Genomic DNA, 19,838 nt, shown 5'->3' with positions numbered 1-19,838 from the left:
GTATCCTCCTGACTCAATTTGGGCAGATTTTTTATATGAATTAAGAAATTTATTGATGCCTTCACTATCTTCTATTTTATTGGAGTTTAAGTTTTCAAAATAATTTCTAATTATCTTCTGTATTTCTGTAGTGTCTGTTGTGATATTGCCTTTTTCATCTCGTATGTTAGTAATTTGAGTTCTCTTTCTTCTTTTCTTCATTAGCATGGCTAAGGGTCTGTTGATCTTATTTATTTTTTCAAAAAAACAACTTTTAGTTTTGTCAATTTTTTTGATTGTTTCTTTTGTTTCAATTTCATTGATTTCCACTCTGATATTAATTATCTTGCCTTCTACTACTTTTGCTGTTGTTTTTCTCTTCTTTTTCTAGGGTTTTGAGATGAAGTGTGAGATCATTTATTTGTTGTTGTTTTTTTTCTTTTTTTAAGGAATGAACTCCAAGCAATGAATTTTCCTCTTAGAACTGCTTTCAATGTGTCCCATAGATTCCAATATGTTGTGTCTGTGTTTTCATTTATCCTAAGAATTTTTTTATTTCCTCCTTGATGTCTTCTGTAACCCATTTATCATTCATAACATATCATTCATTCTCCAAGTGATATAGGATTTTCCCTTCCTTCTTTTATCATTGATTTCCAGTTTCATTCCATTGTGATCAGATAGGATGCATGGAATTATCTCTACTACTTTATAATTTCTAAGAGTTGCCCTGTGACATAATATATGGTCTATTTTTGAGAAGAATCCATGTGCTGTTGAGAAAAAGAAGTGTAACCACTTGATGTTGGGTGGTATATTCTATATATGTCAATTAAGTCTAGGTTATTAATTGTATTATTGAGTTCTATAATTTCTTCATTCAACTTTTGTTTGGAAGACCTGTCCAGTGGTAAGAGAGGTGTGTTAAAATCTCCCATGATTATTGTATTATGGTCTATTTGACTCTTGAACTTGAGAAGAGTTTGTTTGATGAACATAGCTGCGCCATTGTTTGGGGCATATATATTTATGATTGTTATGTCTTGTTGGTGTATGGTTCCCTTGAGAAGTACGTAGTGTCCTTGTTCATCCCTTTTGATTAACTTTGGCTTAAAGTCTATTTTATTTGATATGAGTATGGACACTCCTGCTTGCTTCCGAGGTTCATATGAGTGATATGATTTTTTCCAACCTTTCACCTTCAGTCTATGTATGACTTTTCCTATCAGATGTGTCTCCTGCAGGCAGCATATTGTTGGATCTTTTTTTTTTTTTTGATCCATTCTACTAGACTGTGTCTCTTGATTGGTGAGTTTAAGCCATTGATATTTAGGGTTATTATTGATATATGGTTTGTACTTCCAGCCATATTTGTTTATTTTTGTTACTTAACATGATTTGTTTTTCCTCTTTGAATATTTTTTTCCTTTACTGTACTACCTTCCACTGATGGTTTTCATTGTTATTTTTCATTTCCCTTCATGTAATGTTTTGCCAAGCATGTTTTGAAGAGCTGGTTTTCTATCCACAAATTCTTTTAACTTTTGTTTATCTACAAAATGCATAACCACTGTGTCCCTGCTGGCCTTTGAGGAGCCACTATTTTCTATGGAGTTTTAATGAGCCATGTGCCCTCTATGACCTGAGTATTCCCTATTAGTAGCTTCCATTTTTTTTGCATACCATGATCTTAACATTTCCTATGACTCCCTCTCTGTGAACTGAGTCTCCATGAACTGAGTATCCTGTAGAAACTGAGTGTTATAATGAATTTAATTAATACAGGTCATAGATTAGAAATTATATGTTAATAAAATATTAATTAGTAAAAATAATAGGAATATAAAATAAGTGCTATAGAATTAGTAATGTTAAGATACTGCAACCTGCCATAGTTATAAGGTAGAAGAAGTAGGACATAATCACTGTAGGAAATAAGATTTATGTTGTTAGTAGTAAGTTATAGAAGTATAAAATGATAAATGTAACCTCATAAGTCTAATATAGTTATAAGTAGTTATAGATAAATATAGAAGACTAAAACATAGATATATATATGATATAACTATAGACAAACATAAGTTAGTCTATCCATAGTGTCTTAGTTTTTTTGGTTCCCATGAGAATTCTTTTACACATAAAATATTCTGCTAAAAGACACATGGAATGAGAATGTAGATTCATACAAATGAGGATGTAGACACCCATAAATGGGGATGTGTTTTTCAGTTCCTCCTCTTATAATTGCACTTATATCCTCTGTATTCTGTTTGCTTCTTTGCACTTTGCAAGATTTTACAAAATTTTATTAGAAAGTCTCTAAGGTGTGATTTGGTTCTCTATTTTTCTTTCTTAAATTCTCTGACCACAAACAACTGGTTGCTTTTCTTTCAGAGAGTTACTCTGAAAAAGAGTTACTATTCAGAAAGCTGTAGTCATTACACAGCCTGAAAAGATATCAATAATTACATAAATATATGTTAAATTTCCAAAAGGAACAAAATGAGTAACATCCATTTGCCATAAAGAATTAGATTTTAACTCTTGAGGATTCACTCCAGCAAGTTGTAGAAGACGAATGGGGAAAAATATTCAATTTGTTTTGTAATATCTTATATGCTGAATACAAGCCTCCTTATTACTGCTTTTATGCAGTTGCCATGGCTGAGGGCTGCTTAGAGGCTTGAGCCTCTTAAGTCTCTATATTCTGGGTGGCCAAAATCCAGTAATCCTGTGTGCCATTTTGTACTAGTGCCACTGCTGCTCTATGTTCCTTATTTAGTCTGTTCTAGGTCAATTCCTTGGCTGAGTCTTCCCTAGTTTTTTCATGAGACACCTTACCTTCTAATTCCTTGTTTACTTTGTCAATAAACTGTGGCAAGTGATCAGTGGCTTTCTGCCTTAAACCCTGTATATAAACTGTACTCACCGTGGCTGGTAACTTCCTCCAGGCTCTTAGAGCATGCAGCCACACCTGTTGAAAATAATTTGGTGAACCTGTTGATTGTACTGCAGGAGTACTTTAGATCTCTTCTCCATGAAAACATTCAGCTTAGAAGTTAACATTTGTGGTGCGGTTATGATCTCCTTGCATTCACATTCATCATAGAGGGATGTTTTCCACTTCAACAATGTTGCAGGCCCCAAATCAGCTATGACTAAGTCTTTCCAGTCTTGAGAGCAACTAAGTTTAGGAATGAATGATCAAGCATTTGCTCTTCAAATGCTCCCTCTGTCTCATCCTCTTTTATTGCATTCTTTATCTTCAATGCTTGTGAATACCAAGTGGCAGAGTGCTGGGGTATGGGGGCCATATTGACTGGTAAGGCTTGGTATTCCCTTGCCCTACTTTTCATCTTTTATTCTACAAATATCTTAAAAAAGATCTCTGACCTCCTGGGATGGTTTCTGGGAGAAAATAGCTTGAGCATGTCTGGTGGCCTGGTCATTTTAAAGCTCTCATAGTTTTTTGATGGCTTTGACATTGCCTCATAAGAAGGCAGTTGCTATTGATTTAGAGAAGGATATAATCTTTGCGTGTCAGTGAAAGGTGAATATGCACCATTTGTGATCACTTCCTCCTGCAAGATGAAAGCTAGTGGTACCATTTACTGCCCCTCTGTGTCCTTAACCTATTGTAGTTGCTTGTTTTGAAGAAGATTCTTGCCCCTGCTTTTTTTCCTTTTTCTGCTTTTCACAGCTTCATCTTCCCTCAGAGCAATTATTATATGACAAGTGTCTGTTGCATAGCCCTCTAAATTTTGCTGAATGGCTGTCAAAATAGGAAAAAAAATATAGTGGTAAAGTATATCCCGTCTCACTTCAGCTTGCTGCAAATTTACCATTATCTTGTTCCATATTGTGGGATCAAAAACATCAGTATGATTAATTCATGGGCTAGTGTTTACTATTATTTCATCCCAGAACTCTGGGCTTCTCTCTTATTCAGAGTTAAACCTCTAGTATCTAAGAGAGTGGGCAGCACTTGCAACTTTGATGGAACTCAGTAGGTTCCCCATTTCCCCTCCCATCACTACTCTGTGAGGGAACACACCCTGTCTTTTAGGCTTACCTCAGGTTCCTGCTTGGGTGCCTGCTGTGTAGGCTCTCTCTCACATCCAACAAGGAGATTCATGGAATATAGTAGAGGAGAGTGTGGCTATGGAGTCACTAATCAAGTCCTCCAGAGACCAAGCAGGAAGCAGGTCTCATTTTATTGTGTAGTTACCATGTGTATATATTCATGCAGTAGCTAAGTAGATTACCGGCAGCCAACAATACAATTTCTGGCCAATTGTCCTTGCAATTACAAGTTGAAGAGTGGGCTGTGGAGCAAGCACAGGGACTGCAATATGTGCCCTCATGCCCAGGGCTGTGCCTATTGGGGTAAGTGGTTTGTCACTCACATGCCTTGCACAAGGGTATGGTTTGCCACTCAGATTCCCTTATCATATGCCATGTATGCAGAACTCCATACACTTGAACCCACAAATTCAATCTCCAGCTTTAGTCCCCAAGAAACGTGGTGAACTCAAAGTTGCAATATTTTTGTCAGTGTGTGGTCTTATGCCCATTCTCAATGCTGAAGCTACCCCAGAAGTAGCTTAAGAAGAATAATCCTTAATAGAGTAGAAGTGACATTATTAGGCAAAAAAAAAAAAAAAAAAAAAAAAAAAAAAAAAAAAAAATTGTATTACCCCAAACATTCTACATCACCTATAAGCACCATGAAAGAAACCATGGAAAAGAACTAAATATAGCAAAAAAATGTACTTATCACTCCATTATCCAATATATTTAAAAAAGGGAAACTGTGCCTCAGAAACTGGGGATAGACTACAAGTTTGCTTTATATATTATTATCAATTTTATCTTGAGTAAAATGAAATCATTTCTCATAATAAAAAAATCAATTGCATGGCAGAAGCTAGAACTCAGTTTTCTTACTGTTTTGTGTGATATATTATAGATAATAATGGATTAGAATATTCAACTGTCAGATAAAATATTTTAATATAATTCTATAGATGCTCTACTGTGTATTCTATAATAGAACCAAAGTCCACAGATGGGTCTTTTATCAGCTTTAAATACTTTTTAAATACTTTAATATTGTTACTGTACTAACTAAGGTGTGGTATTAAATTAGCTTTAAAATGGATATTGATTTTTCATAAAGTACTATGAGACAGATATTACAGGTAGTTTGGATGCTTTAGCATGCATGTTCACTTTATTTTACAGGTCTATGGAAGTTATTATACAACTTTTTTATATCTTTCAGTAATTCTCTATTTCATTTAGATTCAAAGCACACCAGATCTTATAGGCTTTTTTAAAATTAGTTACACATAACAGTACAATGACATATCATACATTTGAATCAGATGGGGTATAATATCTCATTTTTCTTAGTGTACAGGTTGCAGAATCTCATTGGTCATGCAGTCAGATATATACATACATATAGCAATAATAATGTTCATTTTATTCTGCTGTCCTTCCTTTCCCCCCATCCCCTCCCCTCCCCTCCCATCATTTCTCTCTATCCAATCTAATGTGACACACTTATTTTTTTTCCACACATCGTCATACATGTATTTTGTATAACAGTGAGGGTCTCCTTCCATGTTCTGTGCAATTCCCCTTCTCACTCCCATTTCCTCCCATATCTTTTCCCTATTTAGTGATAATCTTCTTCTCATGCTCTTTCTTTCTACTCTATTTTGAGTCACCACCCTTATATTAGAGAAGACATTTAGCATTTGTTTTTTTTAAGGATTGGCTAACTTCACTTAGCATAATCTGCTCTAATGCCATCCATTTCCCTGCAAATCCCATCATCTTGTTATTTTTTAATGCTGAGTAATATTCCATTGTGTATAAATGCCACATATTTTTTATCCATGCATCCATTGAAGGTCATCTAGGTTAGTTCCACAGTATAGCTATTGTGAATTGTGCTGCCATAAACATTGATGTGACTGTGTTCCTGTAGTATGTTATTTTTAGGTCTTTTGGGTAATAGTCTGAGAAGAGGAATACCTGGGACAAATGGTGATTCCATTCCCAGTTTTCCAAGAATCTCCATACTGCTTTTCAAATTGGCTGCACCAATTTGCAGTCCCACCTGCAATGTATGAGTGTACCTTTTTCCCTGCATCCTCACCGCACTTGTTGTTTGACTTCATAATGACTGCCATTCTTACTGGAGTGAGATAGTATCTTAGAGTAGTTTTAATAAGCATTTCTCTGAATGTTAGAGATGGTGAGCATAATTGTGTATTTGCTGATTGATTGTATATCCTCTTCTGAGAAGTGTCTGTTCAGGTCCTTGGCCCATTTGTTGATTGTGTTAATTTTTTTGTTGTTGTTGTTGTTTAACTTTTTGAGTTCTTTGTATACTCTAGAGATTAGAGCTCTATCTGAAGTGTGAGGGGTAAAAATTTGTTCCAAGGATGTAGGCTCCCTATTCACCTCACATATTATTTCTCTTGCTGAGAAAAAAAAATAGTTTGAATTCATCCATTTGTTGATTCTTGGTTTTAGTTCTTGTGCTATAGATGCCTTATTAAAAAATTTGGGGCCAGACCCCACTTGATGGAGGTTAGGGCCAACTTTTTCTTCTATTAAATGCAGACTCTCTGGTTTGATCTTTGATCCATTTTTGAGTTAACTTTTGTGCAGGGTGAGAGATAGGGACTCAATTTCATTTTGTTGCAAACAGATTTCCAATTTTCCCAGCACCATTTGATGCTTTCCTTTCTCTATTGCATGCATTAGTACCTTTGTCTAATATAAGGTAGTGGTAATTTGGTGGGTTGGTCTCTGTGTCCTCTATTCTGTACCATTGATCTACCAGCCTGTTTTGGTGCCAGTTCCAAGCTTTTTTTAAAAACTATTGCTCTGTAGTATAGTTTGAGATCTGGTATCGGGATACCACCTGTTTCACTCTTCCTGCTTAGAATTACTTTAGCTATTCCGGGTCTCTTATTTTTCCAGATGAATTTCATAATTGCCTTTTCTATTTTTGTGAGGAATGCCATTGGAGTTTTGATTGGAATCACATTAAATCTGTAAAGTGCTTTTGGTAATATGGCCATTTTAATAATATTAATTCTGTCTATTAATGAGCAAGTTATATCTTTCCATGTTTTAAGGTATTCTTCTATTTCTTTCTTTAGTGTTCTGTAGTTTTTATTATATAGATCTTTCACCTCTTTTTTTTTTTTGAGAATATTTTGAATGGGGTAGTTTTCCTCATTTCCATTTCAGAGGATTTGTCACTGATATATAGGAATGCCTTTGATTTGTGGGTGTTGATTTTATATCCTGCCACTTTTCTGAATTCATTTACTAGTTCTAGAAGTTTCTTGGTAGAACTTTTGGGGTCTGCTAGGTATAGAATGATATCATCAGCAAAAAATGGTAGTTTAAGTTCTTCTTTTTCTAAAGTTATACTTTTAATTTCTTTCATCTGTCCAACTGCTCTGACTAGTGCTTCAGAACTATGTTGAATAGAAGTGGTGAGAGAGGGCATCCCTGTCTTGTTCCAGATTTTAGAGGGAATGCCTTCAATTTTTCTCCATTTAGAATGATGCTGGCCTGAGGCATAGCATAGATAGCTTTTACAATGCTTAGGTAAGTTCCTTTTATCCCTAGTTTTTCTAGTGTTTTAAACATAAAGGGATGCTGTATTTTGTTGAATGCTTTTTATGCAACTATTGAGATAATCATATGTTTCTTATCTTTAAGTCTATTGATGTGGTGAATTACATTTATTGATTTCCGTATATTGAACCAGATTTGCATCCTGGGGATGAATCCCACTTGATCATGGTGCACAATCTTTTTGATCTATGTTTTACCAGAATTTATTGAGGATTTTTGCATCTCTATTTATTAGAGATATTGGTCTGAAGTTTTCTTTCTTTGAAGTGTCTTTGTCTGGTTTTGGAATCAAGGTGATGTTGGCCTTGTAGAATGAATTTGAAAGTACTCCTTCTTTTTCTATTTCCTGAAATAGATTGAAGAATATTGGTATTATTTCTTCTTTAAAGATCTTGTAAACTCTGCTTTGTATTCGTCTGGTCTGGACTTTTCTTGGTTGGTAATCTTTTGATGGCTTCTTCTATTTTCTCACTTGATATTAGTCTGTTTAAGTTGTGTATGTCTTCCTGACTTAATCTGGGCTGATCTTATGAGTTAAGGAATTTATCAATGCCTTCACTATCTTCTATTTTATTGGAGTATAAGGTTTCAAAATAACTTCTAATTCTCCTCCTCTTTGTTAGCATGGCTAACTTTTAGTTTTGTCATTTTTTTTTAAAATTGTTTCTTGTTTTGATTTTATTGATTTCAGCCCTGTTTTTAATTATTTATTGCCTTCTACTGCATTTGCTGCTAATTTCTTCTTTTTTTTCTAGGGCTTTGAGATGTTGTGTGAGATCACTTATTTGTTGGCTTTTTTTTTTCTTTCAAGGAATGAACTCCATGAAATGAATTTTTCTCTTAGAACTGCTTTCAAAGTGTCCCAGAGATTTTGATATGTTGTATCTGAGTTTTCATTTACCTCTAAGAATTTTTAAAATTTCTCTTTGATGTCTTCTATAACCCATTGTTTATTCAATAGCACATTGTTCATTCTCCATGTGATGTAAAAATTTTTCTTCCTTATTTTATCATTGATTTCCAATTTTATTCCATTATGATCAGATAAAATGCATGGCAGTATCTCTACTCTTTGAATTTGCTAGGACTTGCCCTGTGACATAATATATGCTTCTATTTTTGAGAAGGATCCATGTGCTGCTGAGAAAAAAGTGTATCTGCTTGATGTTGGATAATATATTTTATATATATCAATTATGTCTAAGTTATTAATTGCGTTATTGAGTTCTATAGTTTCCTTATTCATCTTTTGTTTGGAAGATCTGTCTAGTTGCAGGATAGGTGTGTTAAAAATCACCTATGATTATTGTGTTGTGGTCTATTTGATTCTTGAACTTGAATTCTGACATTCCTCTGCTGCTGATATTACCTTTTGTAATGTTGTGGTCCTTTTGTTCCTTATCTTTTCATACTACTCACGTTTCTTTCCAGCTTTGTGTAACTGTTGTGTTAATGGTTTTCCCCCTCTATATTTATATTGCTCTTATATTTATATGATGAGCGTAGCTGCACCACTGTTAGGAGCATATATATTAATGATTGTTATGTCATTTGGTGCATGGTTCCCTTGAGCAGTATGTAGTGTCCTTCTTTATCCCTTTTGATTAACTTTGGCTTGAAGTAAATTTGATATGAGTATGGACACCCCTGCTTGCTTCTGAGGTCCATGTGAGTGGTATGATTTTTCCCAACCTTTCAACTTCAGTCTGTGTATGTCTTTTCCTATCAGATGAGTCTCCTGTAGGTAGCATATTGTTGATTTTTTTTTTTTTAGCATGTATCAGCACTCGATTTGTTTTTTTTTTTCTTCTTTTTTTTAATTGGTTGTTCAAAACATTACAAAGCTCTTGACATATCATATTTCATACATTTGATTCAAGTGGGTTTTGAACTCCCAATTTTACCCCAAATACAGATTGCAGAATCATGTCGGTTACACATCCACATTTTTACATAATGCCCTATTAGTAACTGTTGTATTCTGCTACCTTTCCTATCCTCTACTATCTCCCCTCCCCTCCCCTCCCATGTTCTCTCTCTACCCCATCTACTGTAATTCATATCTCTCCTTGTTTATTTTCCCATTCCCCTCACAACCTCTTATATGTAATTTTGTATAACCATGCGGGTCTCCCTCCATTACCATGCAATTTCCCTTTTCTCTCCCTTTCCCTCCCACCTCATGTATCTGTTTAATGTTAATCTTTTCTTGCTGCTCTTCCTCCCTGCTTTGTTCTTAGTTGCTCTCATTATATCAAAGAAGACATTTGGTATTTGTTTTTAAGGGATTGGCTAGCTTCACTAAGCATAATCTGCTCTAGTGCCATCCATTTCCCTGCAAATTCCATGATTTTGTCATTTTTTAGTGCTGTATAATACTCCATTGTGTATAAATGCCACATTTTTTTATCCATTCATCTATTGAAGGGAATCTGGATTGGTTCCACAGTCTAGCAATTGTGAATTGTGCTGCTATGAACATTGATGTAGCAGTATCCCTGTACTACACTCTTTTAAGGTCTTCAGGGAATAGTCAAAGAAGGGCAATAGCTGGGTCAAATGGTGGTTCCATTCCCAGCTTTCCCAGGAATCTCCATACTGCTTTCCAAATTGGCCGCACCAGTTTGCAGTCCCACCAGCAATGTACAAGAGTACCCTTTTACCCACATCCTCTCCAGCACTTGTTGTTGTTTGACTTCATAATGGTTGCCAATCTTACTGGAGTGAGATGGTATCTTAGGGTGGTTTTGATTTGCATTTCTCTGACTGCTAGTGATGGTGAGCATTTTTTCATGTACTTGTTGATTGATTGTATGTCCTCCTCTGAGACGTGTCTGTTCAGGTCTTTGGCCCATTTGTTGATTGGGTTATTTGTTTTCTTATTGTTTAATTTTTTGAGTTCTTTGTATACTCTGGATATTAGGGCTCTATCTGAAGTGTGAGGAGTAAAAATTTGTTCCCATGATGTAGGCTCCCTATTTACCTCTCTTATTGTTTCTCTTGCTGAGAAAAAACTTTTCAGTTTAAGTAAGTCCCATTTGTTGATTCTTGTTATTAACTTTTGTGCTATGGGTGTCCTATTAAGGAATTTGGAGCCTGACCCCACAATATGTAGATCAGAGCCAACTTTTTCTTCTATCAGACGCAGAGTCTCTGATTTGATATCTAGGTCCTTGATCCACATTGAGTTAACTTTTGTGCATGGTGAGAGGAGGGGATTCAGTTTCATTTTGTTGCATATGGATTTCCAGTTTTCCCAACACCATTTGTTGAAGATGCTATCCTTCCTCCATTGCATGCTTTTAGCTCCTTTATCAAATATAAGATAGTTGTAGCTTTGTGGATTAGTCTCTGTGTCCTCTATTCTGTACCATTGGTCCACCCGCCTGTTTTGGTATCAGTACCATGCTGTTTTTATTACTATTGCTCTGTAATATACTTTCAAATCCGGTATCGCTTTACCACCTGATTCACACTTCCTGCTTAGAATTGCTTTTGCTATTCTGGGTCTTTTATTTTTTCATATGAATTTCCTGATTGCTTTATCTATTTCCTCAAGAAATGCCATTGGGATTTTGATTGGCATTGCATTAAACCTATAGAGAACTTTTGGTAATATTGCCATTTTGATGATGTTAGTTCTGCCTATCCATGAACAGGGTATATTTTTTCATCTTCTAAGATCTTCTTCTACTTCTCTTTTTAGGGTTTTGTAGTTTTCATTGTATAAATCCTTCACCTCTTTTGTTAGGTTGATTCCCAAGTATTTCATTTTTTTTTGAAGATATTGTGAATGGAGTGTTTTTCCTCATTTCTGTTTCAGAAGTTTTGTCTCTGATATACAGAAATGCCTTTGATTTATGCGGGTTGATTTTATATCCTGCCACTTTGCTGAATTCATTTATTAGTTCTAGTAGTTTTTTTGTAGACCCTTTTGGGTCTTCTAGGTATAGAATCATGTCTTCCACAAATAGTGATAATTTAAGTTCTTCCTTTCCTATTTTCATGCCTTTAATTTCTTTCGTCTGTCTAATTGCTCTGGCCAGTGTTTCGAGAAATATATTGAATAGAAGTGGTGATAGAGGGCATCCCTGTCTTGTTCCAGATTTTAGTGGGAATGCCTTCAATTTTTCTCCATTGAGAATGATGCTAGCCTGAGGCTTAGCATAGATAGCTTTTACAATGTCGAGGTAAGTTCCTGTTATCCCTAGTTTTTCTAATGTTTTGAACATAAAGGGATGCTGTACTTTGTCGAATGCTTTTTCTGCATCTATTGAGATGATCATATGGTTCTTATCTTTAAGTCTATTGATGTGGTGAATAACATTTATTGATTTCCATATATTGAACCATCCTTGCATCCCAGGGATGAATCCTACTTGATCATGGTGCACAATTTTTTTGATGTGCCTTTGTATCTGATTCGCCAGAATTTTATTGAGGATTTTTGCATCTAGGTTCATCAGAGATATTGGTCTGTAGTTATCTTTCTTTGAGGTGTCTTTGTCTGGTTTCGGAATCAGGGTGATGTTGGCCTCATAGAATGAATTTGGCAGAGCTCCCTCTTTTTCTATTTCCTGAAATAGCTTGAAAAGTATTGGTATTAATTCTTCCTTAAAGGTTTTGTAAAACTCCACTGTATACCCATCCGGTCCTGGGCTTTTCTTGGTTGGAAGTCTTTTGATTGCTTCTTCTATTTCATCTATTGATATTGGTCTGTTTAAGTTGTGAGTATCCTCCTGACTCAGTCTGGGCAAATCATATGACTTAAGGAATTTATCAATGTCTTCACTATCTTCTATTTTATTGGAATATAGGTTTTCAAAATAATTTCTAATTGTCTTCTGTATTTCTGCAGCGTCTGTTGTGATATTCCCTTTTTCATCCCATATGTTAGTAATTTGAGTTCTCTCTCTTCTTCTCTTTGTTAGCATGGCTAAGGGTGTATCGATCTTGTTTATTTTTTAAAGAACCAACTTTTAGTTTTGTTAATTTTTTCAATAGTTTCTTTTGTTTCAATTTCGTTGATTTCCACTCTGATTTTAATTACTTCTTGCCTTCTGCTACATTTGCTGTTGTTTTGCTCTTCCTTTTCTAGAGCTTTGAGATGAAGTGTGAGCTCATTTATTTGTTGGTTTTTCCTTTTTTTGAGGAATGACCTCCAGGCGATGAATTTCCCTCTTAAAACTGCTTTCATTGTGTCCCATAGATTCTGATATGTTGTGTCTATATTTTCATTTATCTCTAAGAATTTTTTGATTTCCTCCTTTATGTCTTTTGTAACCCATTGATCATTCAGTAACATATTGTTCATTTTCCATGTGATGTAGGATTTTTCCTTCCTTCTTTTATCATTGATTTCCAGTTTCATTCCATTATGATCAGATAAAATGCATGGGATTATCTCTACCCCTGTATATTTACTGAGGGTTGCCCTATGGCAATAATTCTAGAAATGAAGGAAACAATAAACCAAATTAAAAACTCAATTGAGAGTATCACTAACAGAGTGGAGCAAGTAGAAGCCAGAATGTCAGATAATGAAGACAAAATACATCATCTTGAAAAGAGCCTAGCCAACTCAGAAAGGCTGGTTAAAAATCACGAGAGAAACATCCAAGATATGGGATAACATAAAAAAAAAAAACAAACCTATGTGACATCGGGATAGAAGAAGGTACAGAGATTCAAACCAAGGGAATGAGTAGCCTGCTAAATGAAATAATTACAGAAAACTTTCCAGAAATAAAAAAGGAAATGGATATACAAATTTTAGATGCATACAGGACACCGAACACACAAAATCACAGTAGACCAACGCCAAAACACATTGTTATGAAGATATCCAATATACAGAAAAAAGAGAAAATTTTAAAAGCTACAAGAGAAAGGAGGCAGATTACATTCAGGGGTAAACCAATAAGGTTAACTGCAGATTTTTCATCAGACGCTGAAAGCAAGAAGATCCTGGAACAACATATTTCAAACACTGAAAGACAATGGATGCCAACCAAGAATTCTGTATCCAGCAAAATTAAGCTTCAGGTACGACAATGAAATAAAAATCTTTCATGATAAACAAAAGCTAAAAGAATTTGCAGCCAGAAAACCAGCATTGCAAAGCATCTTGAGCAAAACACTACACAAGGAAGAAATGAAAAACAATAACCAAAACCATCAGTGGGAAGTGCCTCTATAAAAACAGAGGGCGGGGGGAAAGCTAACCATGGAGAAACAAACTAAATTAAATAAAAAAAGAAGATAAATAATCAAACATGGCTGGAATTACAAACCATATATCAATAGTAACTCTAAACGTTAATGGGTTAAACTCTCCAATAAAGCAACATAGGCTGGTAACATGGATTAAAAAAACAAATCCAACAATATGCTGCCTTTAGGAGACACATCTGATTGCAAAAGACATACACAGGCTGAAGGTGAAAGGTTGGGAAAAAATATACCATGCACATGGTCCTTGTAAGCAAGCAGGGGTGGCCATCTTCATATTGAATAAAATCGACTTCAAGACTAAGTTAATCAAAAGGGATAAGGAAGGACATTATATACTGTTAAAAGGAACCTTTCACCAACAAGACATAACAATTATCAATATTTATGCACCAAATAATGGTGCTGCGATGTTCATAAAACAAATTCTCCTCAAGTTCAAGAATCAAATAGACCACAACACAATAATTATGGGTGACTTCAACACACCTCTCTCACCATTTGACAGATCCTCCAAACAAAAGTTGAATAAAGAAACTATAGAACTCAATATCACAACCAACAACCTAGACTTAACTGACATATATAGAATATATCAACCATCATCAAGTGGATATACTTTTTTCTCAGCAGCACATGGATCCTTCTCAAAAATAGACCATATATTATGTTGAATTTTTTTTTAATCTAATCTACTAGACTCTGTATTTTGATTGGTGAGTTTAAGCCATTAACATTTAGGATTACTATTAAGATATAGTTTGTACTTCCAGCCATATTTGTTTATTTTTGTTATTTAACATGATTTGTTTTCCCTCTTTGGTTAGCTTTTCCTTTACTGTACTACTTCCCACTGTTGGTTTTCATTTTTAGTTTTCAATTCCCTTTCATGTAATGTTTTGCCAAGGATGTTTTTAAGTGCTTGTTTTCTAGCTGCAAATTCTTTTAACTTTTGTTTATCATGGAAAGTTTTTATTTCATCTTCAATCCTGAAGCTTAATTTTGCTGGATATAAGATTCTTGGTTGCAACCCATTATCTTTCAGCATTGAAAAATATTATTCCAGGATCTTCTAGCTTTCAGAGTCTGTGTTGAAAGATCAGCCATTAACCTGATTGGTTTACCCATAAATGTAACCTGCTTCCTTTCTCTTGTGGCTTTTTAACATTCTCTCCTTATTTTGTATGTTGTACATCTTCATTATAATATGTCTTGCTGTGGATCTCTTGTGATTTTGCACATTCAGCATCCTGTAGGCTTCTAGATTTGGATTTTTGTTTCATTCTTCAAGTCTGGGAAGTTTTATAATATTATTTCATTGAACAGATTGCTTATTCCTTTAGTTGGACCTCTATACCTTCCTGTATCCCAATAACTCTTAAATTTGGTGTCTTTATTATATCCCATATTTCTTGGATGTTCTGCTCATGGTTTCTTATCAGTTTTGCTGAGCTGTCTTTGTTCTTTTGAGATTATATTCTTTGCCTTTGTTGTCTGATGTTCTATCTTCTAAGTGTTCTACTTTGCTGGTAATACTCTTATTTGAGTTTTTAATTTGGTTTATTATTCCTTAATTTCCAGGATTTCTGTTTGTTTGTTTGTTTTGTATAACCTCTATATCCCTGTAGAGTTCATCTTTTGCTTCTTGGATTTGTTTATGTAATTCATTGTCAAAGTGATCTTTCATTGTCTGAATTTGCTGTAAAATGTCTTCCTTGAGACTCCAGATTATGTGAAGCACATATATCCTGAAGTCTGACATTCCTCTGCTGCAGATATTACCTCTTGTAATGTTGTGGTCCTTTTGTTCCTTATCTTTTCATACTACTCACATTTCTTTCCAGCTTTGTGTAACTGTTGTGGTAATGTTTTCCCCCGGTATATTTATATTTCTCTTGTGTAGTTCCAAATCTCTTGTTGGAGGAGAAAGACAATGTTAACAGTTCCCAATATCAATAGTACATTATCTATGCATGAGTTTTTATTATTAATACATTTATAGTTAGTCTTTATGTCTACAGATATTGGCTTCAATTATTATTTAGAATATAGTCATTAGTTTATTAAAATGCATACTATTTCTGGTGGTGTATAAAGAACGGAAGATCAGGCAAAGGATGTTATGTTAAGGGGGAAAGGAGTGAGGATATAAGGCTAATCTAAACTTAGCAACTTTGGAGGAGATAGGGGTAATTTATGGAAGAATGTATAAATTCAATTTTCTACCTGTATTTAGAAATTTACTCTATGTATAAATAGTAAAAGTTATGGGTTGAAAGTGGGATAGAGGGTGGAAGAAAGAAAATGAACAACAAGGAAAGAAAGAAAAAAAGAGAGGGAGAAAGCAAATAAGAAGAAAAAAGGGGGCGGGCATATGCAATTTATCTATATTATATTATTCTGGTGATTCAGTTGTTAAAGTCCTATTTTATGCAAAGTTCTTCGTTTCACATATGTTGAAGTTGTGAGGATCAGAGGGGGAAGGGTAGAGGAGAATGGATGAGAAGAGAGAAAGAAAAAAAGAAAGAAAAAAGTCTCTCAAAACTGTTTTTTTAAATTTATTTATTTATTTCTGTAGGTAGAGTTGTCTATTCCTAGTTTTAGTCTCTGTGTTCAGGATAGTGGAGGTAGCCAGTGTGAGAGGACTTGAGCTTCCACTTTGAGCCTCCCTAATCTTAATTTCTGAGATGGAAACCAGGTGCCTTTACAGTTGCTGTTCTGCATTGATAGCTACACTCCCCAAAAGCTTGTGATAAAAATTTTGAGTTATCACAACTGGGGGTGGGCGAGTTGGAAACCGGTTACCTGATTAGTCACAGAACCGTTGGTTGCCACATCCACTAATTGATGGTGAATAAGGATTTCCAGGATGGATTCTGTTTCCTGTGTAGGGTGTTTGGTGAGGTGGGGGGCTGCTGGAGAGACCTTGCGCCTTGTCCAGAGCTTGGTCAAAACAAAGCCTCTGCATTCTGTGCCACATTCCGTCTGTGCTGAGTATCTATGTGGTTCCACCTATACAAATTTAATGGATAATGTACTAGTAATCACACCTCAGAGTAGTCATTGTATTAGTTGCACTTGCTATATCATATATATATATATATATATATATTCAATATTATTATCCAGGGCATTTTTATTCTATCTATTTTTATGTTATTGTATGTGTATTATACTAGTATTAAAGATCATAGGTCAATATTCTGTTATTTTTGAGATCTCAAACCTGCTTATTTTGTACAGATTAAAGTCAACATGGTAGTTAAAATAGTATTTTAATAGTATCTCAGAAATATCAAATTAGTATAATGTCCACAAAGCAGAGTGATATAATAAGCATATCATGCTAAAATGGAAACCTACAGAGCACCTGCTTGTCATTTTATGTTATAATTACAATATTAAATAAATATTTAAATCCACCAGGAAGTTATATTTGTTTCTAAATGTATAGAAATTAGGTATAGTTATGTTAAATGTAAATAACATATATGTCCTTGGTTTTTTAGGCAAGTTTCATATTGGTATTAAAAGGTACTGGGAACTTGTATGTTAGTTTTAGATGCTAGATGAAATGACATTATATTTAAAGGTCATAGCATAACAACAATATCCATTTTGAATACTCTAGTTTGGATGCCATATAAGTATTTGATTTCTCTGAATATTAAGTCTATGTTGCAACTGATTTTGATATCAGTTTCTGATTTTGTAGTAGAATTATTTTAATATAAAAGGCCACAGAGTAGTTATTTTATGAATTTTATGCAATTGACATATAAATAAAAAGAAATGGAAAAGCTGTTTTTTTAGATTTAGAGGCCACAATATGGATATTGTATTTATATTAATGTTTAAGGGGAAGATATGAGTTTTAGATGGCCTCTATGTATATTATAATCATATTTAAAGGCTGGAAATCTATTGTATTAGTTTAACATGGTATAGTAAGAGTATTTCTTTAGCATTAAAGACCACATGACAGCTATAAATTTCAAAGGACACAGTATAGTTATAATTTTCATAGTAAACCCACAAGTGAGACAGCTATTCTGTTAGGTTTAGATGTTATAGTATTGATTGTATATTAGTGTAAATGGCTACAGGATAGTAGTTATAGAAGCTTTGATGTTACAATATGAGTACAATATCAATATTAAAAGACCAGGTCATTAGACAGTTTTTCTATTAATGTCAGAGACCACAGTTTTCATATTATATTAATGTAAAAAACCTCTGGGAAACTACTATTTCAATGTAATGCATAATGACTGATAAGTTGTTAATATTAAAGGCTACAGATCATCTATTATATCAGTATTAAATGCTAAAGTACAAATATTATGTTAATATTAAAGGGTTTTGCTATCTCCCTTACTCCTAACCCTGCCCCCTTACACAAATCTAACACTGCACATTGCAACTGTAGATTGCAAATACTGAAAATCTTTCTAAATATTTTGACCCCTGTAACTTTATGAGTTCAAAAAAAGTTTTCCTAGTCTTTAAACTGATAAAGAGACACATGCAAATAAAGATTATTGGTGTAACTATTTAGAACTGCTTCTAATCCTCCATTGCTCCTTGCTAGTTTCTGCTTAATTTGCCACACTGGGCATAGCAAGAGTGAGTGCATTGTGTGATGTCAGAGGCCAAAATAAGGTTAACATGTGAGTGTCAGGTATCCCACTGAGGATATTCTATAAGTATCTGAGGCCAGTGTAATGATATTTTTTGAATGTCAGACACAACATGAGAGAATTATGTGTCAGTCCACAAGTGAGGGTATTGTGCAATGTAAATAGCCATAAGAAAGTAGCATGTTAGTGTGTCTGTTTGCATTAAATGCATTATATGAGTGTTAGAGTCCACAGTAATAGCATTTTGTAAGTATAAGAAGCCACAGTATGATATTTTGTAAGAGTCAGTAGCCGCAAATGAGGGAATATGTTAGTCTCAGTGGCCACATTAAGACTATTATGCAAGTTTGTATTACAGCAGTTTGGGAGGTGAGACAGGAGGATTTGCTTGTGAGACTGCAAATTGATGCAACCGCTATGGAAAGCAGTATGGAGATTCCTTAGAAAACTGGGAATGGAGCCACCATTTGACCAAGCTATATCACTTTATGGTTTATACACAAAGATTTTAAAAATCAGAATACTATAGTGATTCAGTCACATAAATGTTTATAGCAGCTCAATTTACAATATCTAGACTCTGAAATCAATTTAGGTGTCCCTCAATAGATGAGTGGATAAAGAAAATGTGTTATATTTACTCAGTGAAATATTATTCAGCATTTAAGAAGAATGAAATTATGGCATTTGCTAGTAAATTGTAGGTTTTAGAGAATATCATGATAAGCAAAATAAGTGTCAAAATGGAAAGTTAGGATATTATGTGGGCATCAGAAGTCACAGGTATTTGTGAATTTCAGAGATTGCAGGGAGGGCATTATATTAGTGTCAGAGGCCACATTTTGGGTTCTATGTGAGTTTAGGAGGCAATAGTGGTGAATTACATGAGTGTTAGACTACAGTGAGATTTTGTGTGTCAGGTGTTCCACTGTGAATATATGTTTTAGAGGTCACTTTTAGGATATTACATGAGTGTCTGAAATCATCATGAGAAAATTATGTGTCACAGAGCACATTGAGAAAATATTTTCAACAAGGCTATCCATTATGAGGGTTTTATGTAATTATATCACAGGTCAGAGGTCACACTTAGAGTCACATGTGAGGTGAGAATATTTTGTGAATATAAAAGTGCACGTTTAGTTTATTATATGAATGCCAGAAATCAATGAAGGATATTGTATGAGTGTCAGAGGCCAGAGTGATGATATTATAAAAAAAGACAGTGGTCACAAAGCATATTTTATAAAATTGAAACTCCCAGTGAGGGTATTATTTGGGTGACATAAATCCTATTAAGAATATTACTTGAGTGTT

The sequence above is a fragment of the Marmota flaviventris genome, chromosome Y (assembly GCF_047511675.1).
Source record: "Marmota flaviventris isolate mMarFla1 chromosome Y, mMarFla1.hap1, whole genome shotgun sequence".
NCBI lineage: Eukaryota > Metazoa > Chordata > Mammalia > Rodentia > Sciuridae > Marmota > Marmota flaviventris.
Note: the sequence above shows the minus strand (reverse complement) of the source record.